Genomic DNA, 26,027 nt, shown 5'->3' on the forward strand with positions numbered 1-26,027 from the left:
TCAGCTTGGGCCTTTCGATTCGCCCCTCGAGTACACAACTCATTACCTAATCATGTGCAAGTCGGAAACTCATCATCCTAGATTCAGGTAATTGAGTTCCTCACCCTTAGACTAGGATTTTTCATGACACTAAAGTTGTAGCACTCAAGGTTTAGGTTTGAGTTCCAATGACTTGCGCTTCCACTTTCATCTCGAGATCGTAGGTCTCGGTCAGTTCTCCTTGGTCACAATGTCCGTGGGAGGTGACCTAAGTCCGTTCTCGCGCAACTTGGGTTACTCCTAGGGTGAACTCCTGACTCCGAGTGGAAGTGACTCGGGCCGCAATTCGTATTACGAGTTCGAGGGTCTTGGTTATTACTTCTCGGGCACAGAATCTACAGAAGGTAACCCTAACTCCATTCTTGCACTATTTTGGGGAAATTAGTGCAAGGTCATGCAAAGTATTCTTCTTAAGTCGTAGGCGACTTAGGCTCGTGCCCAAGTACGGATGACTCGGGCTTCCGTTCACATCTCTAGAATTGGTACTTGGTTATTACACCTTGGGTGTGCATTGTCCTCGAGAGAATATGCTAAATCCAATCTTGCATTACTTGGATCTCTTTAGCACTAAGCATTTCCCAGGCCAGCTAGCTATGGGGTCTCTTGATATTAGAGACGCTTCCCTCGTCGACTAACTTAGCTTCCAATGTCATCAACTTCCCGATGTTATTCTTTCTTGCAGCTTACTGGGGACTTGGTCAGTGCTCCTCGGGCACAACATCCACAAAAGGTAACCCAAGTCCATTCCATAGAATAAAGTACAGAAGAATTAGTCTGCCATTCTCATCCCGAGATCAAGGGACTTGGTCAGTGCTCCTCGTGCGCAATGTCCGCAGGAGGAGACCTAAGTCCGTTCTCGCGCTACTAGGATTCATAGTCTTCAGTCTCTAGATGCTAAGCCTACTCCGCTCTGAACAAACTTAGTTTCCTAGGTCTTTCCATTCTCAGGGTACCGACGCTATGCCTACTGTGCTTTTGACAAGCTTAGTTTCCTAGGTCATCCTCCACGAGGTGTGGTACTCTACAAGGCTGCCCTAACTCCATGCCCCTCAAGTGATTAGAGACTAGTCAACATTAACTTTTTTAGGCCAGCGAGCAGGTTCTCTACCAGTAGTACATACAGAATAAAGGAAACTAGCAAACATAGCCAGAATCTCAAAAAAATTGTCGTCTTTTGCTTACATGGTTTCCAATAACTGTGCTTGGAGGATACAATGAGATTACAAAATTTAATGAATATACTGCTCATATCATTGGTAATATCAACGAAGATGCTTGGCATTCCAGGCATGGGGTATCAATTCCCCATTCTGTCGGGCTAATTTGTATGTCCCCAAACATACAACTCTCTCAACTTGGTATGGGCCCTCATATTTAGTTCCCAGCACTCCCGCACCAGGGTCTCGGGTGGCTAAGAAGACTCTTCGCAACACTAGATCTTCCACCCCAAACTTTCTATCCTTCACCGAGGTCTCAGGTGGTAGGACGCTACTCGAAGCAGAGAAGCCTCACGAAGCTCCTGTCGGTGCGCGGAGATTTCTGCTTCAACCGGGAGCATGGCCTTATACACATAGGCCATAGAGAGTGGCGAGTGGCCCATGGAGATCATGGCATTGGTGCGATAACTTCACAATGCCCTGGGCAGCTCCTCAGGCCAATGGTCTTTCGCTTGTTCAAGCCTTTTCTACAAGGTGGCTTTGAGCGTCTTGTTGACAGCTTCCTCCTTCCCGTTACCTATGGGTGAGCCGCAGAGGAAAAGCTCTTCATAAATTTATGTCATTGACACAAGTCCGTGAACACCTCCCTGCCAAACTGCAGGTCATTGTTGGAGACTATCTTCCTCGGGGGCCTATTGTGGCAAATGATGTTCTTGATGACAAAGTTCAGTGTCTTTTTAGAAGTGATTGTAGCGAGTGTCTCGGCCTCGACCCACATCGTGAAGTAATTGACCGTCACTATTTCATACTTCACTCCTCATTTTCCTGTGGGCAATGCTCGATAAGGTCAATGCCCCAGACAGCAAAGGGCCAAAGACTATCATCTAGGTGAGCTCATTTGGAGGAGCTCGAGGTATATTGGCGAAGAGTTTGCACTTGTCACACTTCTTGACATATTCCATCGCGTCTTCGTTCATGGTGGGCCAAAAGTATCCTTGTCTCAAGTTCTTCTTGGTGAGGCTCTACCCCTTAGTGTGGTTCCCACAAAAGCCCTCATGCATTTCTTAGAGTATCAGGCCGACTTCTGGCATGGACACACATCAGAGCAAGGGCAATGAATATCCTCACCTGTACAGTCTGTTGTTCATGATGGCATACCGAGGTTCCTGGTAAAACAACTTCCGAGCTGCTTTCTTGTTCTACGCTAACTCACTGGACACACGATATTTAACTGTGAGATCCATCCAAAGGTCCAAGGGTTGGAATACTTCTACTTCCTCAGGAGCTGAGATGATCAGAGAAGCAAAGTAATCAATGGGCACTACATTGATCAGTTCAGCACCCTTAGTGGTTACAAGCTTGGCCAGGGCATAAACATTAGAGTTCTATTCCCGTGGCACTTGTCGAATGGATAATTGTTTGAATCTGTATAGCATTTCTTGGGTCCTCACCAAGTAAGCGGCCATTTTTGTCCCCCAGGTTTAGTACTCCTCAAGTACCTGATTAACTAGATGATGCGAGTCACAAAAATTCTCCAAGCTCTCAGCCTTGAGCTCAAGCGCTACTCGGAGCCCAGCAATGAGTGGCTCATACTTTGCTTCATTTTTTCAGGCGTAAAACCCAATTCTAAGGGCGCTATGAACCATATGCCCCTTGGAGGATACCAAAATGAGGCCTGCTCCGGCGCCATTTTAATTTGACAATCCATCTTCCACGTGGGTCCAACCACTGGGTGTCCCCAGGTCTATCATGGTTTTCAGTGCACTCTTCGATGAAATCTACCAGTGCTTGTCCTTTTCAAGAATTCCTTGGATGGTAAGTGATGTCAAACTGACTAAGTTCGACTGACCACTTCAGGAGACTCTTGAATGACTCCGGTTTTGGAGGACCTGTCGCAAGGGATGGTTCGTGAGGACCTTGAAGGGATTCGCCTAGAAATAGGTCCTTAGCTTCTGAGAAGCTACCATTTGGAAAAAGGTCAGCTTCTCCATGAGTGGGTATCTGGACACCACTCTGAGGAGTCTTTTCATTACGTAATACACGGGGAGCTGGGTGTCACGGGCCGGCTATTTGGCTACTCCAAGTAGACGAACGTGCGACACTTGCAGACACTTCAAGCTAGCAAATCATCCTACAACACACAACTGTAGGCAAACAAACTCAGTGTTTAGCCACATACACATCTTGGACATGCAACGGGCAATAACAAAGTATGAGCAAGCACAAAGCAAGTCATTCCTGGGAACGTCCACACAACACAAAGCACACAACAAGGCAAGTGGCACGCAATAACACATAAGAAACAAGGGAGCATACAAGGGAAAGTATGAATAAACATCGTTTTATTAGTATATAGCCTTGATAGGGCAAGGGAGTACACAACTTTGGCCTCTATCTGCTGATGGCCATGGTGTTTACCTAAGTCACCAGGTCACCTCCCCCTAAGGAGCCTTCTAGGGATACAAGGTCTTCCCAGTAACATATATGATTTTGTCTGGGAGACATATGCAAAATTACAAAACTGCCACTACCCTATCCCATGAGGTTGCTTGGTGCAAGACTTGACTAACGATCAAGCACCAAGGCATGTTCACTTACAAAATGGCCCCATGTGGATGTGCCAAAGGGGCAGCACGCCACACTCTCCCCCACTCAGTTCTTCGACATCCTCGACGAAGTAGCTTGTAGATCTTCAATCTTCTACGTGAGCTTCTTTAAGTCTTCTGCCCTCTCCCAGCTGATCTCATCATCTGCGAGCCCCTTCAATTTTACCAGATAATCTTTATGCTTTTTACGGTCAGTGGTGACCGTCCTTTCCGCCAGGATTTCTTCAGGTTGATGCTTGCTCCTTGGCTAAATGATGACTCCTCCTCTGGTTGACTGGTTTCGCTCTGGATTTGCTAGATCTTCATGATACGGCTTCACGTTGCTAACGTGAAGGACCGGGTGTATCTTCATCCATCCTGGTAGGTCGAATTTGTAGTAAGTTAGGCCAACTTTTGAGATGATTGAGACCAGACCCTCGTACTTGCGAACAAGTCTGGTGTCTTTGTCTCCTCAGAATCTCAATTGTTCGGCCCTCAACTTTATTAACACTAAGTCACCTACTTTGAACTCCAGTGTTCTGCGCTTCTGATCTGCCCACTTCTTCATTCTTCTTGATGCTTCTTCTAAATAAGCTTGGGCAATCTCTGTCGTTTTCTTCCAGTCTTTTGTGAAGTGAAAGGCTCACGGGTTTCGACTGTGATATTCATCCACTGTGTGGGGCAACAATGGCTGCTGTCCATTAACAACTTCAAAAGGGCTCTTATTCGATGAAGAACTCTTTTGAGCGTTGAAGCAAAATTGAGCTACGTCGAGTACTTGTGGCCAATTCTTCTGATTGACATTGACAAAGTGGCACAAGTACTCCTCCAACATCCCGTTGAATCTTTCTATCTTCCCATCTATCTGTGGATGGTAGCTCGAGGATATGTTCAATTGTGGCCCCAAGAGACGGAATAGTTCGGACCAAAACGTCCCATTGAATCTTCCACCTCGGTCACTAACAATGTTGTGGGGCACTCCCCAATATTTGACAATATGCTTGAAGAATTGTCGGGCTATCTCCTCTGTCGAATAGTACTTTGACACCGGGAGGAATGTTGTGTACTTTGAGAATCTCTCCACGACCACGAAGAGCACACTTAAATCCCTTGTCTTCGGTAGGCTGGTTATAAAGTCAAGCGACACACTCTCCCATGGTCGACTTGGGACTCGCAACGGCACCAACAACCCAGGTGTCTTGTTCCTACCGACCTTGTCTTGCTGACAGATGAGACAGGTCTTGGTGTACTCAACTATATCATCTCACATTTGTGGCCAGTAGTATCCCTCCTTCAAAAGGGCATGCGTTCTCTGCCACCCTAGATGACCTGCCCACAAGTTGTCATGACACTTGCTTAGAAATGTCTTTCGCAAATCTCCATCTTTCGGAACATACAAGCGACCCCTTTTGGCCCACAGAAGATCATTCTCCACCCAGAACTGGCGAATCTTGCCTTCTTTTACGAGATTCAGGATGGTTCTGACAACTGGGTCTTTCTCCAGGTTTTCTTTGAAGCGCTCCTTGAGTGGAGTGTTCACCACGCTAGCCGACAAACTAGCCAAGATCTTTAGAGTCGCCAATCCTGCTTTACGACTCAAGGTGTCAGCTACCTGGTTCAAGCGTCCTACCCTGTGCTCAAAACAGAAGTCAAATTCTGCCACGAACTCCTGCCATCGAGCCTGCTTAGGGGTCAGTTTTGGCTGAGTAAGGAAATGACTAACTGCTGCATTATCCGTCTTCACCACAAACTTCGACCCCAGCAAATAATGTCTCCACACTCGCAAGCAATGGATAACTGGGAGGAGTTCCTTCTCCTAGGCAGTATACTGCCTCTCAGCTGCAGACAGCTTGCGACTCTCATATGCTATCGGATGGTCTTCTTGTACTAGTACCCCTCCCAAAGCATAATATGAGGCATCTGTCTCTTCGAAGGGCTTGCTAACATCTGGAAAGGGAAGAACATGATCCTTCATCATGGCTTCCTTTAAACTCCTAAATGCTTCAGCACACTTGTCATTCCACGCCCAAGTCACACCCTTTTTCAACAGCTCGACCAAGGGTGTCGCTCTTCTTGAGTAGCCGTCCACAAATTGCCTATAGTAGTTGGCTAGGCCCAAAAAAGAGTGGAGTTATTTCATGTTTGTGGGGGCTTTCCATTCTTGGATTGCCCTCACCTTCTCCAGATCCATACGAATTCGGCCACGTTCCACAACGTGGCCTAGGAACTTGATGCTCTCCTGTGCAAATGAGCATTTCTCACGCTTCACATATAGCTGGTTCTCTCTCAACTTGTGAAACACTTGAGCCAAGTGTTCTTGATGCTCTTCAATCGTGGCGCTATAAACCACGATATCATCCAAGTACACCACCACGAACTTATCTACATACTCATGGAATACTTGGTTCATCAATGTGCAGAAAGTGGCAGGTGCATTTGTCAACCCAAACGACATTACTCGAAACTCAAATGCTCCATATCGAGTAATGCACATTATCTTTGGTTCATCCCCATCTGCGATCCTCACCTGATAATAGCCCGATCTCAAGTCTAACTTTGTGAAGTATTTGGCTCCACTTAGCTGGTCAAACAAATCAGCAATCAGAGGGATGGGGTAGGTGTTGCGAACTGTCACCTTATTGAGAGCCCTATAATTGATGCACAGTCTCAAGCTCCCATCGTGCTTCTTCTAGAATAGCACAGGTGCACCAAATGGCGCCTTCAACGGTCTGATGAAGCCTGCCTTCAATAACTCTTTTAGTTGTTTCCTTAACTCTTCTAGCTTAGGGGGTGCCATTTTGTAAGGCGCTTTTGTTGGAGGTTTTGCTCCTGGCACCAGCTCTATCTAGTGATCAATCCCCCTCTTTGGTGGCAAGGATTTGGGGAGTTTATCTAGCATCACGTCCCCATACATCTTCAAGACCCTCATAATTTCTAATGGAACAATCTCTTCTACTGCTTCTTCGAACACGGTGGGTACCGCTACATAAGTGGGCTCCTGTTTCTTCACACCCTTCTTGAACTGTAAAGCTGATAGAAGCTTCACACCAGGGGGTGGTTTCACCTTTGCTAGCACCATTGAAGGAGTCTCTCCCATTATGAGCAAACTCCCAGTGGCAGGAATTGGAATGTCTCCTTTCTCGATTAGGAAGTCCATTCCCAAAACTACATCGAAGTCGTCCATATGGACCACCACTAAGTCAGCCTGCCCCTCCCACGTGTCGATTCTAACTTTTCCACCTTTAGCCACGTTAGTTGGGGCCAAGGCCTTGGAGTTGACCACTTTCATGCGGCCTGCATCTTTCTCTAGTTTTAGTCCCAGTCGCTTGGCTTCGAGTTCAGAGATGAAGTTGTGGATGGCGCCAGTATTAATCATCACGCTTTTGGCGGGCTTGTCATTGATGGTGGCATCCACGAACATTAGCCCCTTTCCCAGGGTCTTCTCCCCTTTTTCGCCATGTTTCTTGAGAGCATTCAACTGGCGGACAACGCCCATGTGTGCATACTCTTCATCCTCATCTTCTCCTTCGCCCTGTTTTTCATGGCCAATGAGGGCATTCAACATGCCCCTGTAAGGGAAAACTGCCGAATTATGTGGGTCTTTGCAGAGCCAACAAGCTAGTGGCTTCCTCCCTGCAGCAGCATCTGTACCACTGGAAGAACTGGACTCTGCTGTCCTCTTCTCTCCCCCACTCTTGCCCTGCCATGACTTCCCATACTTCTTACTCCCAGTGCTACTTGAGCTGGCTGGAGGGGTAGCCCTTTTCGGCAGGCTGCTCTCCGGAGTGTAGTCTGTTAAGCGTTTAGCAGCAGCTTAAGCGGTGGCTAGGTCAGACACACGGCTGTCTTTGAAGTTCTTTCTTGGCCCACGGTTTCAATCCCTCGAGGAAGCATAAGAGCCTGTCTACTTTGGACATGTCCTTTATATCGAGCATTAGTCCTGAAAATTTCTTCACATATTCTCAGACTGTCCCGACTTGTTTAAGCTCTCTCAACTGGCGTCGAGCCATGTAGGTGACATTTTCTGGCAGAAATTGCGTCTTTAGTTCTCTCTTCAGGTCTACCCAAGATGTTATGGTGCACCTACCATTCTCTATGTCGTCATACTTTGCCCTCCACCATACCTTGGCATCCCCAAACAAGTACATGGTAGCCATGGTGACCTTTCATTCTGCCTAATCGGCCCACACGACTCTAAAATAGTGTTCCGTAGTCCTTTGCGTCTCTGGCCCTGTTATAGGGCCTCGGCTCGGGCACTTTAACTCAGCCATATTCCATACCTATCGGCCCTGTTGTAGGGGCATTCCCAACCGCTCGCATGGTTAGGTTTGCCTTGGTAGTTAGCTCGGCCATTTCTTCTCTGAGCACGCCAACTGCCTCCCTGCAATCTTCCGGAGTGTCATTTATGGAAACTTGTTGTTCCTTCAGCATGCGCTCCACCGCGCAATGCGCTCTTCCCACCGAGGGGAAATAGAAGTACTTGTTAGAGTGTTTCTTTGCTCCAACACGATTATTCTGGATAGGAGAACATCATTTTCCTTCTCTAGTGCAGCTATGCGATTGCTTACATCTGACGATCCAGAGTTATGACTTGTAGAGGAAAGATCCCTGACCCTTTCGTCCAAGCCATCTAATTCCCCCACACGCTTCTCAAGTGCTTGGATCCTCTGAGTGTTGCTCACCATTAGTGTGTTTTGCCAAGCTCTCTCTCTAACTTGGATTTGATACCAACTTTCACGGGCTGGCTATTTGGGTACTCCGAGTAAATGGAATGTGCGGCACTTGCAGAGACTTCAAGATAGCAAGTCAGCCTACAACACACACTTGTAGGCAAACAAACTCAGTGGTTAGCCACATACACATCTCGGACATGCAATGGGCAATAATGAAGTATGAGCAAGCACAAAGCAAGTCATTCTTGGGAACGTCCACACAACACACAGCACACAACAAGGCAAGTGGCACACAATGGCCCAACGAAGATAACAAACAAGTAACACATAGGCAACAAAGGAGCATACAAGGGCAAGTATGGATAAACATCATTTTATTAATATATAGCCTTGATAGGGCAAGGGAGTACATAGCTTTGGCCCCTATCTGCTGATGGCCATGGTGCTTCCCTAAGTCACCAGGTCACCTCCCCCCCCTAAGGAGCCTTCTAGGGATACAAGGTCTTCCCAGTAACATATATGATTTTTGTCTGGGAGACATATGCATAATTACAAAACTACCACTACCCTATCCCATGAGGTTGCTTGGTGCAAGATTTGACTAATGATCAAGCACCAAGGCATGCTCACTTACAAAATGGCCCCATGTGGGTGTGCCAAAGAGGCAGCACGCCACACTGGACACGACCTTCCTCGCGCACTAAGGTGGCACTAATGGCGCTCTCTAAGACAGCCATGTAGGGTAGGAGGGGCTCTCTGCCTATGAGCTTTGACAATATAGGTGGGTTTTCCATGTGCACCTTTAACTGCTAGAACGCCTACTCACACACCTCCGTCCATTCAACCATCTGACCTCCTTGGAGTATGTCTAAGAACGAGATGCACTTGTCAGCAACCTTGGAAACAAAGCAACTCAGGATAGCCATCCTCCCGCTGAGGCTCTGAACATCCTTATTATTTTGGTGGGAAGGCATATCGACCATGGCTTTGATCTTCTTAGGGTTTTCCTCTATCCCTCGAGCACTGACAATAAAGCCCAAGAACTTCTCAGAAGCAACTCCAAAAGTGCACTTCTGGAGATTTAGTTTCATCCTAAACCTGTGAAGTACTGAAAATACTTCTGCTAGGTCCTTTACGTGGTCGAGGGCTGTTCTAGACTTGACCAGCATGTCGTTTACATAAACCTCCATGTTTTGTCCAAACTTTTCCTTAAACACACGATTCACGAGCCTTTGGTAGGTGGCATCAACATTCTTTAGCCCGAAGGGCCTCACATTATAGGAGGAATCTTCTTTATCACTTCAGAAGATGGTGTGTTCTTGATCCGCGACATGCATGGAAATATGGTAATAGCCCGAGTACGCGTCCATGAAGGACAAGAGCTCATACCTAGAGGTGACGTCGACCGTCTGATCTATTTTCGTCAGTATGAAACAATCTTTAGGGCAAGCCATGTTGAGGTCAGAGAAGTCTATATAGGTCCCCCAGGTGCCATTTTGCTTGGGCACGATGACCGAATTGGATACCCTCTTGGGGTATTGGGTGTCCAAAATGAATTTGTTTGCGAGTATCTTGTCTACTACTGCCTTGGTCTGGTCAAACGTTTGTTGTTTTGCTAAATCTGAGTGCCATTCGGATCAACATTCAAGGCATGAAAAATAATATCTTGGTCAATGTCAGTCATGTTGGAGTGAGACCAGGAAAAAACATCTTGATTTCTCCGGAGAAAGCCCAACAATGCTTCTCGAACTTCTACCTTCAGACTCTTTCCAACCTTGGTCTTCCTTTCGAGCATGGAAGCATCGAGGGCCACTTCCTCAACTTCCTCCATGCCCTCGATAGCCCTTTCTTTCTGAACCTGCGGATCCAACTCATTGGTTTCCTCAACCCGAACAACATGCACCTCCATCTCCTCTGGAAAAGGCTGCTAGGGAGCTATAACATCCCAAATTCCCTAATATGGCTTAGTGCCTTCATTAGGGATCCAAGAGGGCAATGACTTGTTTTTTCTATTATTATGTGTAAATATGCATGATTATGTGAGTTATATTATTATATGACTGTATTTGCATGCATGTGGGCCAGTTTCTTATTAGAAGGGCATTTTAGTAATTTTGGCTCGTTGAGGGCATATTTGTATATTTATGTGTTTGTGAATTTAGACCACATTATTTTGTAGATATATTTAGGCTATTCGGAAAGAGGCAATCCTATATGGAAAGTTAGCAGTTTAGTCATAACGGAGTCAAATACCCGACTCGGAGTGAGCTTAGGGGTAATTTGATAATTTAGTACATTATCGGGATTGATCGGGTAATGGGAAATTATTTGGTAACTATTCGAGGATATTGGTATTAACAAGAATTATAAGGCATTAATTATGATTAATGAGATATGTGGCAAATGACAAAATTGTTCTTGTAGGGCTTTGAGAGAGAGATTTGGCCCTAGGGATATTTAGGTCACTTTGTACCAAAGTTAGTGACTTAGCCAGTTTTTCCTTTAGCTGAAGGGAACCAGAAATAGAGAAAATAAAAACAATTAGCTCTCTCTATCTCTCTCTCTTTCACTCGGTTCTCTCTCTAGTGTTGGCTTGGTTTTGGGGGAAAGCTAGTGAAATTCAAGGATTAGAAGCTAAGGCTTGGGAATTGAAGGCTTGAGGTCTAAAGTTGGGTTAGCTGCAGCTAGGAGGATTTAAGCCAAAGTTGAGGTAAGCTATAAACTAAGTTTTTAATTGAATTATGTTTGGGCTTTATGGTATTCTTGAGCTTTGAGAATCAAGGTTGTGAATTTGGGTTTTGGTGGAGTTTTTAGTGAGTTTGAGCTGGGGTTTTATTGCTGGTTTGATGTTGATGTTGTTTTAATTATGGTTTTGGGTATGATTTGGGGTGATTGTTGGTTAGGTCTGAAGAAAAAATAGGGAAATTTGGTTTCGAAGGGTCACGCTGCGACCCGTGTGAACTCAGGTCCCAGGAAGGGTTTCTTGTTTAGAGGCGCGCCACGATTCTCAAGGGCAAGTTATGGCCCGTGTCTTGAACTACCGATATGGGGCTTTCTGTTCTAGGAGGCTCGCCACTACCCTTAGTGTAACACCCTACTACCTTAGAGTCGTTACGATGTGATTTTAAAAGGTGCCATTGGCTTTCTAATCAAGGTATTTGACTTAAAAGTGTGATTAAATCAAAACAAGGTTTGGACATTCATTAAAATTATAAAAGTGTTACATTGGGATCCCAAAACATTATTTCAAAATATATTTACAACTCAAAAGTTAGGGTACAGTCGACCTAAGTGACAAAATCAATGTTTAAAACATGTTCCTCAAAACAACCCCAACCGTGGCAGCCAAGTAGGCCAAACATGTACACGCCGCTCCATGCCCTCCAACTCATGCTTGGTCAGTCTTTCCCTTGCCCTTACCTGCACCATAGAGCACAAGTGAGCCAAGGCCCACCAAGAAAACTCACGCACATAAGCATATAATGATTCATTCCAATAAATGCATCACTTTAAAGACATGACAGACTATTCACATAACGCCCTATGCCGACCAAGGAGCTTCACCAGGCACCGGGTACACGGTCTTCATCGAAAGGGTGAGTACAACACCCTATACAGCAATTCCATGGTGGCCTGAATTCAACATGCTTCTTGTCGTTCGGCCTGCATTCAGCATGCTTATCGCCGTTCCCGGCCTTCAACGATCCCGACCATCACCAATCCCAGGCTTTGCTGAACCCGGCCTTCGCCGATCCCAGCCTTTGTTGATCATTCATAATCACACAAATATAGCATAATAATTACAAATAATCATACAGAGCATTAAAACACAGATAATTGGGCCATGCCCTGCTCTACGGGCACAAACAGTTTTCTTACATGTGTCCCGAGCAGACTGACTAGTGCGATCCCAAGCACGATCCCCTAAACTCGACCCTTGGCGGTAAAAACTAGTCAAAATGCAATAATGATAAACATACATCAAACCCTAAACCAATTAAAAAATTCAGAATTATATTCTAGCCTCCTAGACCTCGAATTATACTAAACTGGGTAGCAAAATCCTACTTAACCCCTTAAATTTGAGTTCCTGAGCTTAGAACCCTATATTACCCATTTTCCCAAATTTGAGTCGTGGCCCAACCCCCTAGGGCCTCGATGTGGTATATGTTAGAGAACTGCAAGGCTCTCTCCTGGGGGACACGGGCCGCGGCGCACCTTTGCCTGCGCCGAGGCGCCTGGACGATTTCAGAGGCTCCCAAGCCTCCTGGGCTCATGCGGGCCACGACGCCTAAAGAGCAAGGCCGCGGCTCGAGCTCCAAAACTCAGAAATCCCCCTATATTTTTTCGAGCCAAAGTCACCAATTTATACCAAATTTAACACCTGAATCCTGAATTTAGTCTAGAAATCAAATCGAGGCGACTGAATTTTATAAACACCCCAAAAACTATCCCATAATCTCACCAAAACCCCAAAACCAGCCTAAAGTTCAAACCCTATGAAAACCCTTAAATCACAACAAAAACTCAATAGAAAATCAGAACGAAACCCTTACCTCAACTGAGAATCTGACTTGAGCTAAGCCCCAAGCACTTCAAGCTTCAAGTTCTTCAAATCCTCAGTCAATCTCCCCAAGAATTCACCAAAATTTCCAGGTCTAGTGAGAGAGAGTGAGCATCGAGAGAGAGAGAGATGGAGGGAGAGAGAGAGATAGAGAGAAAAGGTTAAGAGAGTGTTGTGTTTTCTAGAGTCCTGCCCAAGTCTAAGTCTATCCTCAACATCAAATGACCAAAATGTTGCCTCCAAGGGAAATCCCGTCATTTTCCACACTCTTGCTAATTCCTCGAGTATTTCTATAAATACCAATTAATACCGGCACACCCGAATAATTGCAAAATAGCTACCAGTTACCCGAGAACCCAGAACACGTACTACATTCCCAAAATACCCTTAGGCTCACCCCGAGTCATGTATTCGACCTCGTGTGAATATTCTGCTAATCCGCTCCCTAGGACCGTCTCAGACCACACATCTCAGTTATATCTCCTCAATACTGTGGCCTCAAATGTAAAACAAACACATTTACGCCCTCAACGTGCCAAAATTACAAATATGCCCTTAACAACTTGAACGAGGCCACATACATATTTAATTTACCTAAACATGCATGTATAGTCATATAATCATTAAATTCAAGCAAGCATGTACTGATACACATATATCACAATTAACCACGTAGCAATACAATTAAATCAACTATTGCCCTCTCGGCACGCTAATCAAGGCACTAAGCCTTATTAGCAAATTTGGGGTATCGACCCTGCATATCAGATTCAAGCTCCCATATTGCCTATTCTAGTTTGGTTTTTCTCCACAACAACTTTACTAAGGCAATAGTCTTGATCCACATGACTTTATCTTTCTGGTCTAGGACATGAACCGATTTCTCCTCATAGGATAAGTCTTGATTTAACTCCAGGTTTTCATAACTCAGCACATGTGTGGGATCTAATACGTACTTCTAGAGCATGGATGCATGAAATACGTTTTGAACCCCTGATAATGCTGGAGGCATAGCCAGTCTATAGGCCACCTCTGCAACCCATTCCAAGATCGCAAAGGGGTCAACAAACCTAGAGATTAACTTGCCTTTCACTCCAAATCGTTTCACCTCTCTCAAAGAAGAAACTCTAAGAAACACATGATCACTGACTTGAAACTCAACACTTCTACGATTCAAGTCCGAGTAACTCTTCTGTCTACTTTGGGAGGCGAGCATCCAAGCACTAATCTTCTTGATTGCCTTGTTAATCCTCTGAACTACCTCATGACCTAAGCATTTCCTTTCACCCATCTCATCCCAATGAATGGGCGATCCACACTTACTCTCATGCCACACCGATACTTGTTTAATAGCTGTTATTATAAGAAAACTCAATAAAAGGGAGATACCTTGTAATGACCCAAATTTACTAATAAGGCTTAAGGGCCTTGATTAGTGTGCTGGGAGGGCATAACCGGATTATATGTGATTTAAATGATTAAAAGCATGTTTATATGACTATTTGGATATCTGTGATGCATGAGTATGTGTATTAGTATGCATGTAGGCCCTGATTAGGTTAGAAGGGCATATTCGTAATTTTGACCTGTTGAGGGCATAAATGTAAATATATGTGATAAATTGTTGAGACCACATTATTATGTGGATATATTTGTAGCTTGTGACTCGTGGCGATCCTAGTGAGCGGTTTAGCGAAAAAGTCACGGCGGAGATTTATACCCGGCTCGGGGCGAGCCTGGGGGTATTTCTGGGAATTTAGGAAATATATTGGAGTCTATTTCGATATTGAGGAATATAATTGGTGATTAGTTAGGTGTTGGGAAGTAAGGGGTAAATATTAGAGACACTTGGGGAATTAGCGGGAATTGGGAGTAATGACTAAAATGTCCTTATGATGTTTAAAAGCTTAGTTTTAATTGGGAGGGTAATATGGTCTTTTGATGTTTAGAATCAGAGATAAGTGTTAAAATGATTTATGCCTTAGTGGAATATGTAGAAAGCTTTAGAAGTCTGAAGAAAAGAAAAGAAGAAGGAAAAGTGGGAGTCTTCTCTCTCTCGGTTTGAGGTTTCTTCCCCATTTCTTGAAGGAATTTGGAGCTTAGCTTCAGAGAAGGCTTAGGCTAAGGCTCAACACTAGGGTTCTTTATTTTTCTTGAGGGATTGGCAGAGATTACTCATCCAATTAAGGTAAGGTTTTGATGTTGTTATTCAGTTTCTGGTTTTTGATGTTAAAATGGATTTTGAGCTGAGTTTGATGGAAATTCTAAGGAATTAAGGCTGAAGTTTTGAGGAGTGAAAGCTAAGGAAGTGTGGAGGATAGCCTAAGGTCGAATTTCTCTATTGAAGGTAAGAAATTATGAACTTGGTTACTTGAATTTTGAGGTTTCTGTTGAGTTTTTGAGCTTCAAGCTCAATCATGGTGGTTTCTTCATTTTGGGGTGCATGTGCTGAAGTTTCATATGGTTAGGTCATTTGGGGTGAGTTGGAGATGTTGATAGGCTTGCTTTGTGGTATGGTTGAGGTTTGGAGGAGTTTTGGCTCGAGGAAGTTTGAAGGGGAAATTCTGAGTCTTTGCTGTGCTGTGACTTGCGCTGTAGCACTAGCCTTAGGGCGCTACAACGCTAGGCTTGGGAGTATGAGTGTCTTTTGGCTCTGTTTGCAGTGCTATAGCACCCTCTTTATGGCGTTGTAGCACTACCCTATTTTCAGAAGGGGGTTTTGGGGTTATTTCTTAGGGTTTTCGCCCGGGGGCTCGGGGTTTGATTCCACCACCCCTTTTGGTGGAATTAGGACTTCCCAAGGGCTTGGGATTGGTCCCGAGGCTAGGTTTTGGAATTGAAGTTTGGAGTTGGTTCTAACTTGTGACCATGACTAGGTGTACGCTAGGGCTCGGAAGGGATCGTGCTTGAGGGGTTGTCATTATTGATCAAATCTACCGGAATCCAAAGGTAAGAAAACTGCACCCGGTTATGTGATTATGTTGGGACTAAGAGATCCCTATATCTGTATGGTGTCATAGATGCTATTATTCCATGGGACATGTGATAAATGGCCTAAGAATGTTGTAATCAATATTTGCGCACAGGGTGCGACTTAGCTAGTGGTAGCTGAGGACAACCTTATATTCACTGAGCTCGGTTTAAGCGGGCCGAAGTCAGTGGGATAAATAGGGGGTACGACCTAAGGGCGTTGACCCTGACTGTTATATGTGAATTGGTTATTAGTATGAAATGATGAACATGGTATGTTGAATACTTTATTATTGAGAATATTTGGATTGTTGAGTATATGATTATACTGTATGAGTTATCTGGTTGTTTGTTTGATGATTATACTATGTTATTGTGTTTTCTTGCTGGGCCTTGGCTCACGGGTGCTACGTGGTGCAGGTAAAGGCAAGGGCAAAGTTGACCAGTCCTAAGATTGAGAGCTTTGGGGCTGAATGTACATTGTCAGCTAATCAGCAACTACGGTCGAGGAGTGGTACAGGACGGGAAAAGGCTAAATGTCTGTTTTTCCCTTTGAGTGGCTAGTGGTTATACTTTTTTCTTGAAATTTTGTAAACTGTCTTTTCACATTACTACTTCTGGGATCCCATGTAAAGGAATATTTATTTTATATAAAATGTAGCTTTTGTGGCCAAAATCTTTTAACCCTAGTTCAACTACAGTTTCAGTAACACATTTCTAACTAAACGACTTGATTAGCAAGTCTTGTACCTTTATAAACACACAGTGTATCAGTCTTGGCTATCCAGGGCGTTACATACCTACTCCAAGATCCCCCAAAATCCAGCACACATGCCTGCAACATATCCTCTAGTATTTAAATCATCCTCTCAGACTATCCATCTGTCTTAGAATGATAGGCATGCCCATAGCCTTCTGCAGGCTCTCCCTAAACTTAGAGGTGAAGGTGGGGTCCCTGTCGGACCCTATCGACCTTGGAGCTCCATGGAGTTGCACAATCTCCTTTGCGTACAACTCATCGTATTGCTCCACCGTATAGGTCGTCCTAACAGGAAAAAGTGGGCTTATTTGGTGTACCTATCTACAATCACCCAAACAGAATCATTTTGCCCACTGTCCTCAGCAATCCAACCACGATGTCCATGGTGATATCCTTCTGCTTCAATTCTAGATCCCCTAAAGGCTGCAACAACCCTGCTGGCCTTTGATGTTCAACCTTCACCTGCTGAATAGTCAAACATTTGGCCACATAATACACCACGTCCTTCTTCATTCCTACTACCAATACAGAGTCCTTAAATCTTGGTAGATCTTCGTCGTACCCGAATGTAAAGAATAGGGAGTGGTATGAGACTCATCCAGAATCTCTTGCCTGATACTAGAATATATCAGAAAGTAAATCTGACCCTTATACCACAGTAGACCCACCTCTGAAATTGAAAAGTCTCTAGAAAATCTTGTAAGACATCCTCCTTGTGTTTCCTCAACTGTGTATCCTCCTTCTGCGCTGCCTTGATCCTCTAAAGGAGTGTGGACTAAAGAGTGATATTGGCCAGTTTACCGACTACCAAATCAATTAACGCTCTCATCTCGAACTGAACAACTGCCTAGCCCTTTCCAACTCAATGCGTCGGCCACCACATTGCCCTTCCTTGGATGGTACAAAATCTATCAATCATAGTCCTTCACTAACTCCAACCAACGCCTTTGGCACATATACAAATCCCTTTGAGTGAAGAAATACTTTAAACTCTTATGGCAGTGTATATTTCGCACTTCTCCGCGTAAAGATAATGCTTTCGTACCTTAAGTGCGAATACTACCACTTCTAGTTCCAGATCATGAGTGGGATACCTCTGTTCATAGTCCTTCAACTGTCAAGATGCTTAGGATATCACCTTCCCATCGTGCATCAACACACATCCCATACCCTGCCTCAAAGCATCGCAGTAGACTACAAACTTTTCCTTGTCTGATGGAAGACTCAGTACTGGAGTGGTGATCAGTCGCGGCTTCAACTCCTTGAAATTGTTCTCACATCTATCTGTCCAGACATACTTGATCTTCTTACGCGTTAGCTCAGTCAATCGAGTGGCTATTCTAGAGAATCCCTCAATGAAACTCTGATATTTCCCTACTAATCCCAAGAAGCATCTAACCTCTGCTACACTGCTCGGTCTTGGCCAAGCTCTCACTGCATCTATCTTTTCTTGGGCCTAGTAGAATCCCTTCCTTACTCACAATGTGGCCCATAAATGTTACTTAGGGTAACCAGAACTCATATTTACTAAACTTAGCATATAGCCTATGCTCCCTTAGCCGTTGTAGTACCAAACAAAGATGATACTCGTGCCATGTCTCTGATTGATAGTACACTAATATATCATAGATGAATATGATCACAAACTTATCCATGTAATCCCTGAATACCATATTCATCAAGTCCATGAAGGCTGCTGTGGCATTAGTTAATACAAAGGACATGACCAGGAATTCATAATGTCCATACCTCGTATGGAATGCGTTCTTTGGTATGTCCTCCTCCTTAATCCTTACTTGATGGTAGTCGGACCGAAGGTCAATCATAGAGAACACCATCTTCCCTTGTAACTGGTCAAACAAATCGTCGATCCTGGGCAGAGGGTACTTATTCTTAATAGTTAGCTTATTCAGCTCTCAATGCACATTCTTAAGGACCCGTCCTTCTTCTTGACGAACAACACTAGAGCACCCCATGGCGAAAAGCTGAGTCTGATGAATCCTAGATCAAATAATTCCTATAACTTAATCATCAGTTCTTTTAACTCAGCTAGCGCCATTTGATAAGGTGTCCTCAATACTAGTTCTACTCCTGGTGCCAACTCTATGGTAAACTCAATCTCTCGGTGTGGGGGCAATCCTGGCAGGTCGGCTAGATAATACATCAGGGAACTCACACAATAGCCTAGTTTCACTCAATCTAGCTGAAACGATCTTGGATGTATCAACTATGTTTGCTAGGAATCTTATCCAAGCTTCTTGCAGTAGGTCTCTAGCTCTCAATGCAAAGAACATAGGTACTCGTGGTTAACTCACTGTCCCTACAAACACGAAGGGTTCCTCTCCTTCAAGCTCAAAAGTCACAATCCTACGCCTGTAGTCTATCGTCGCCTCGTACTTTGACAACCATTCCATCCCCATAATCATATCAAAGTCGTCCATCGTAAGTTCAATCGGATCCAGTGATAACTCCCACTGTCTATTCCATTGGTAATGCTCTAACCCACCTCCTAGAGACTACCAGTTCCCCGGTTGGCAACAAAGTCTTAAATCCTCTAACATACAAGTCACAAGGTCTATACAAACGGTTTATCACTCTAGCAAATAAAAATGAATGGGTAGCTCCTAAATCAATCAATGCAGTAAATGAAGAACTGGCACTAGAAATTTTACCTGTCACACCAAGGGACTAGCCTCAGCTTCAGTCTGGGTCAAAGTATACACTCTGCCTGGAGTGAGGCTGTCACCCCTATTTTTTTCTTCTTTACTGGCTTGTGGGAAGTCCTTCCTAAAGTGACCAACACTACCACAAATGAAGGATACTATGACCCTACACTCCCCCAAACATCATTGCCTACACCGTGGAAACTATGGGAAGCTTCTCCAGTTCTCTCCCCCACCCTGGCGGCAACCATACGCACCCAGTGCCCTTTTATCTGGACTAGGAGGAATAAAAGAATTTGAGACCTTTCTCTTCTTCTCGCTGGGGCCACTACCTCGGCCAGAACCAATGAAGGGAGACACCATCCTCCAAGCGTTGCACCTTGCGACACCCTCTTTACATATATGATCTTCAGCCCCCTCAACAGTGAGGGCTTTCTCCACGTCCTAAGCATAAGTGGTAGTCCCCAGGTTCGATGTTATCTTCACATCCTGGGCTATCATCATATTCAGAACCCGTACAAAGCAACCCCTCTGTGCCATATCTATAGGCACCAAATTTGGTGCGAACTTGGCCAACCAGTCATACTTCAAGGCGTACTCTGTGACGATCATTCTGTTCTGAGTCATATTGGTGAATTCATCAACTTTTGCAGCTCAAACTACAACACTGTAATATTTCTCATTAAATATATCCTTGAATTCATCCCAAATCATAATAGTCATATCCCTCCTCTGGGACACAACTTCCCACTAGATGTGGGCGTCTTCCCTCAACATGTAACTGGTATAAGCCACCCTCTCATTCCCTTCCACCCTCATGAAATCCATGATAGAAGAAGTCATGTTCACCCACTGCTTTGCTTGCAATGGGTATGGACCGCCCTTAAAGGTGGGATGGTGTTGTTTCCTGAACCTTTCATACAAAGGCTCCCACATAATCTCCATCACAGGCTGGGCTGACACTGGTGCCACAGCCTGTGGGACCTGTAGTCCAACATCCTAAGGAGGAGCCTGCCACCTCAGTTCTCGAAGTTCATCTTCAGTTCTCTGAAGTCTAGCTTGCATTTCTGCAAACATTTTTTGCCAGTTCTGTGTTTTCATCTTTGGCCATGTTGTTACGGATTCTAATTGATCACCTGGGAATAACTTCAATATGCCTGCAATCAATGACGTTGCACATCAAGCATGATAACAACACCCAATGAAACCACCTACCAGTTCAATCAATCTTCAACAAATATCAAATCAACACAATGCACACATAACATATTCGTATAACAATCAACGGTGCCATTCCCTAGCATCATATAAACTTTTCATGCTCTATTTATAATAATCAAGAAAACACGACAACTCAGACAAGCAATAAAACATATAATCCACTTAATATCCACCAAACATGAGTCGAGCTTGTCTCTGGCAGCTAGTGCACATGTTCGGTCAATCTCTAGGAACTATAAACCGTGGCACGCTCTGATACCAAGTTGTAACGCCCTACTACCCTAGAGTCTTTACCATGTAATTTTAAAAGGTGCCATTAGCTCGTTAATTGAAGTATTAGACTGAAATGTGTGGTTAAATAAAAAAATACGTGTTTAATGAAAACTAAGTATAAAAGGTTTGGATCCAATAACATTGTTTCAAAATATATTTACAACTCAAAAGTTAGGGTATAGTCGACCTAAGCGACAAAATTAACGTTTATAACATGTCCCTCAAAACAACCACAACCATGGCTGACAAGTAGGCCAAACATGTACATGCCGCTCCATGTCCTCCAACTCATGCTTGGTAGGTCTTTCCCTTTCCCTTACCTGCACCATAAAGCACCCATGAGCCAAGGCCCGGCAAGAAAACTTACGCACATAGCTTATAACAATTTATTCCAGTAAATGCGTAACTTTAAATAGATAACAGACTATTCACATAACTGCCTATGCCGACCACGATGTCTTACCAGGAACCGTGTTCACGATCTTCACCGAACGGGTGAGTACAACACCCTAGATGGCCATGCCATGGCGGCCTGCATTCAGCACGCTTGTTGTTGTTCAACCTGCATTCAGCATGCTTATCGCTGTTTCTAGCCTTCGCCGATCCCGGCCTTAGCCAATCCTAGCCTTCGTCGAACTAGGCCTTCACCGTTCCCAGCCTTCCCATTCCCGACCTTCACCGATCTCGGCCTTTGCCAGTCCCAGCCTTCACTGATCAGCCATAATCACACAAACATGGCATAACAATTACAAATACTCATACATAGCATTAAACATAGATAATTAGGCCATGTCGTGCTTTATGGGCATAAACAATTTTTTTACTTGTGTCATGAGCTGACCGACTAGTGCGATTCTGAGCACGATCTCCTAAACTCGAGCATTGGCGCTAAAATCTAATCATAATGTAATAATGATAGACATCCATCAAACCCTAAACCAATTAAAAACTTTGGAATAATATTCTAGCCTCCCGGACCTCGATTTCTACTAAACCGGGAAGTAGAATCCTTCCCGAGCTCTTCAATTTGAGTTCTCAAGCTTAAAAACCTATATTGGACATTTCCCCTAATTTGAGTTGTGACCCAGCCCCGTAGGGCCGCAGCGTGTTACGGTCAGAGAGCCCCAAAGCTCTCTCCTGGGGGACACAGGGCGCAGCGCGCCTCTGCCTGTGCCTAGACGATTTCAGAGGCTCCCAAGCCTCCTAGGTTGATGCTGGCTGCGGTGTCTAAAGAACAAAGTCACCAATTCACAACAAATTTAACACCTCAACCCAGACCTAATCAGTATAAACACCCCAAAAACTATCCCACAATCTCACCAAAACCAGCCTAAAGTTCAAACCCCATGAACACCATTAAATAACAGCAAAGACTCAACATAAAATTAGAATAAAACCCTTAACTCAACTGAGAATTCGACAACTTCAAGTTCTCCAAATCCTCAGCCAATCTCCCAAAGAATTCACCAAAATTTCCAAGTCTAGTGAGAAAGAGTAAGCATCGAGAAAGAGAGAGAAAGTGAAAAGGCTGAGAGAGTGTTGTGTTTTCTGATTAGTTCTAGAGACATACCCAAGTCTAAGTCTATCCCCAGCCTCAAAATGACCAAAATGCCCCTAGGTTAACCCTTAGCCATTTAATGTCTCCATGGGCAATCCCGTCATTTGCCACGTTCTCGCTAATTCCTCGAGTAGTCCTATAATTCCACAATTATTCATGAAATACCGAAATAATCGCTAAATTGCTACCCGTTACCCGGTAACCCCGAAAACATAATACATTCCCAAAATATCCCTAGGCTCACCCCGAGCTAGGTATTAAACCCCGTTGTGACTACTATGCTAATTCGCTCCCTCAGACCGTCTTGGACCACACATTTCAGTTATATCTCCATAATATTATGGTCTCAAATGCAACACACACACATAATCACATTTACGCCCTCAACGGGCCAAAATTACAAATATTCCCTCAACAACACGAACGGACCCTCATGCATATTTAATTCACCTAAACATGCATATCTAGTCATATAATCATTAAATCCAAGTAATCACGTACTGATACACATATATCACAATTAGTCACATAACAATACAATTACCTCAATTATTGCCCTCTCGTCACGGTAATTAAGGCACTAAGCCTTATTAACAAATTTGGGATGTTACACTTAGGGTCAAGTCGTAGCTCGCCTGGGAAAGTTTGGCCAGGTTAGGTTTTGAGTAACGAGAACTCAAACCTAAGGTCTCGAGATCGATTATACTACCCGGTTCAGTAGAATTCGAGGTCCCAGAGGCTAGGACTCGGTTATTCGTTGTACTCTTACATGAGGTAAGAAAACTGCACCCAAAATGTGATATATGTGGTTAGGGCTTGGCCCAATTGTTGATTATAACTATGAATAGAGCTCTAGCCCAATCAGGGACGTACTATTACGTTGGTCGACCATATGGTCGTTGGAAAACAAAGCCCTTCGTTAAATCTAGGGCTAGCTATTAAGAGCTAAGGGAAAGGGCCCCAGGTGACTCTATGGTGACATAGCTAGGGCATAGGGCCCGAGTTGACTTTATGGTCATCTATCCAGGGCAGCAGGCCCCAGAATGATCCAATGATCATTCATTTGTAATTGTATGCATGCATTAGTAGGTTATTACTGCTGGTCATGCTAGATATGTATTTGGAATTTGTTTTTACTATTCATGCACATATTTAAGTTTCCTTATTGAGCCTTGGCTCACGGCTGCTATGTGGTGTAGGTAATTGGATAGGAAAGCTAGACCAGCCATTAGTTGGAGAGCTTTGGTGGCGGTGTGTACATATGGGGTTGCTCGTCCACCATGACCGAGGATATCTCAAAGGAAATAAGGTTGTATCCCTTATTTTGCCGCTTAGGTTGGCTGGTTGTAACTTTTTATTTGTATATACTCTTTTAAAAATCTGTTTGTAACATTTTGGGATTCCATGTATGTATTAAACTTTTAAATGAAAATTCAACGGTTCATTTGACAAAAATTTTTTACCTTAACCCTTGCATTAACCTTAGTTACACATTTCTAACCAAGTGACTTGATTAGCAAGTCAGACACTATTTAAAGTACGTAATGTAACAGTCTTGGCTATCGAGGGTGTTACAACATGGTATCAATGCTGCCAAGGTTTAAGGGTTCCTGAAGACTGGTCGGGCATGTACACTCGCCACTAAAGACAATCTCGACTCACGGTTTGGTAACTACTTATGTGATTAAGTGCTTAACTGTTTAAAATAAATGTTTACGCCTTATATGCATGCCTTATTAGGGAGCATGTGATATTCTGATAGGGCTTGGCCCATGACTGTTGCATGAATGATAAAGAACATGCTTATTAGCATTGTTATTGCTTGTGAATGCGAAGGAGCCGCTTATTAGCGTTATTATAGGGACATGTAGGTCAGAACACACTTAGTAGCATTGTTAATCTCATATAGATAAGGAAATGCTTAGTAGCACTGTTAATATTGGCAGGGATTAAAGAACATGCTTATTAGCATTGCTATACATGTATAAATGTTTGAACATGCTTATTTGCATCGTTAATAGCTTATGAATTCCAGAAATGCTTATTAGCATTGTTAATTGTTGATGGATATCATGAAGTGCTTATTAGCACCATGATTGAATATATCGTGTTGGCATGCTTATTAGCATTGCAACTGTTTGTTTGTTTGGTCTTGGATCGTCAGGCAGCAAAAGGTATAGTTATTACGTACCTAATGTCCGATTTGATCATTATAGAGTGGGATAGTTATCATAATGCTTCCTCAAAGGTCAGAGAGGTTGGCTGGCCAAGAGATTCAGGCCAGGGAAGAGTATGACCAGGCCCCAACGTTAGCTGCAGAGAATAGGTAGCAGGTGCTTGCTGATATGCAAGCAGGGTTACAGAGGCAGGAAGATGAGATTTGCCTCTATAGACAGCAGCAGGTTCTAGAAGGGAACCCAGAGACCGCAGTACATGCACTGTTACAGCCAGAGGTGCCAGTGGTAGTTCAGCCCCAGAACGGGGGAGATAGATGGGAACCCATTTATGAGAGGTACAAAAAAACAATACCCTCTAGTTTTTGAAGGCATATTAGACCCACTGAAGGCTGAGCATTGGATGACTATGATAACAACCATCCTAGATTTCATTAGGGTAGGTTGTAATGATTGAGTGGCCTTCGCCACTTACATGTTTTGGGAGGATGCCTGAATATGGTGGGAGGTGGTATCCCAGACCAGGGTAGTAAATACTATGGAATGGGAGGAATTCAGAACTCTGTTCAATGAGAAATACTACAATGACGTAGTTAAAGCTGCGATGGCTGAATATTTTAGCAAGTTACTTCAGGGAAATATGTCAGTGACCGATTACGCCTTGAAGTTTGACAGATTAGAAAAGTTTGTCGGGGATCTGGTGCCCATTGATGGGACCAGAAGAGAGAGGTTTCTCCAGGGGCTACAACCTACGATAGCCTGGGATGTTCGTATCACTATTGTGCCAGAAGTGACTATTGGGGTTTTATTCCCAATTCAAACACAATTTCATTGTAATCTCATTTTATTTTCAATAAAAGAATAGAAATCAATTTTTGACTTGGTTAATCACTTTTCTCACATGTTTTATTTTCTTGATTATTTGTTTAATATAAATTTATATTAAATCTCGAGCATATAGATAATCATATTTATAGTGACGTAATCACAGTGGAATATAAATATGATTATATGTTCAAAATAAGTTAGCCATAAGAATAGTCAGTGCACAGGATTTACACTGACTTGCCAATCTACAATATGATCTACTTACACATCGCAAAGTTATGTTCTCTCCAGAACATTAGCAAAGTAGATAAGATCAGATGTATTTGTTCCATCGGACAGGACCGATATTGAATATAGATAGGATAAGTAAACATACTGTTATTATCTATTCTAGTCATACAATATAGTTGATCATAGGTTAATTCAATCTTAATTCTGAGTGGTTAGTATTCTAACTGATTGTATTATTTGAGTTCTTTGACTTGTTCGTTACTAGCTTACCCTATGGACTAGCCCATACTTACATCTTGGGAACTCTGTAGCATAATTGAGTGGGAGTGTT

Source organism: Humulus lupulus, chromosome 1 (assembly GCF_963169125.1).
Source record: "Humulus lupulus chromosome 1, drHumLupu1.1, whole genome shotgun sequence".
Classification (NCBI taxonomy): Eukaryota; Viridiplantae; Streptophyta; class Magnoliopsida; order Rosales; family Cannabaceae; genus Humulus; species Humulus lupulus.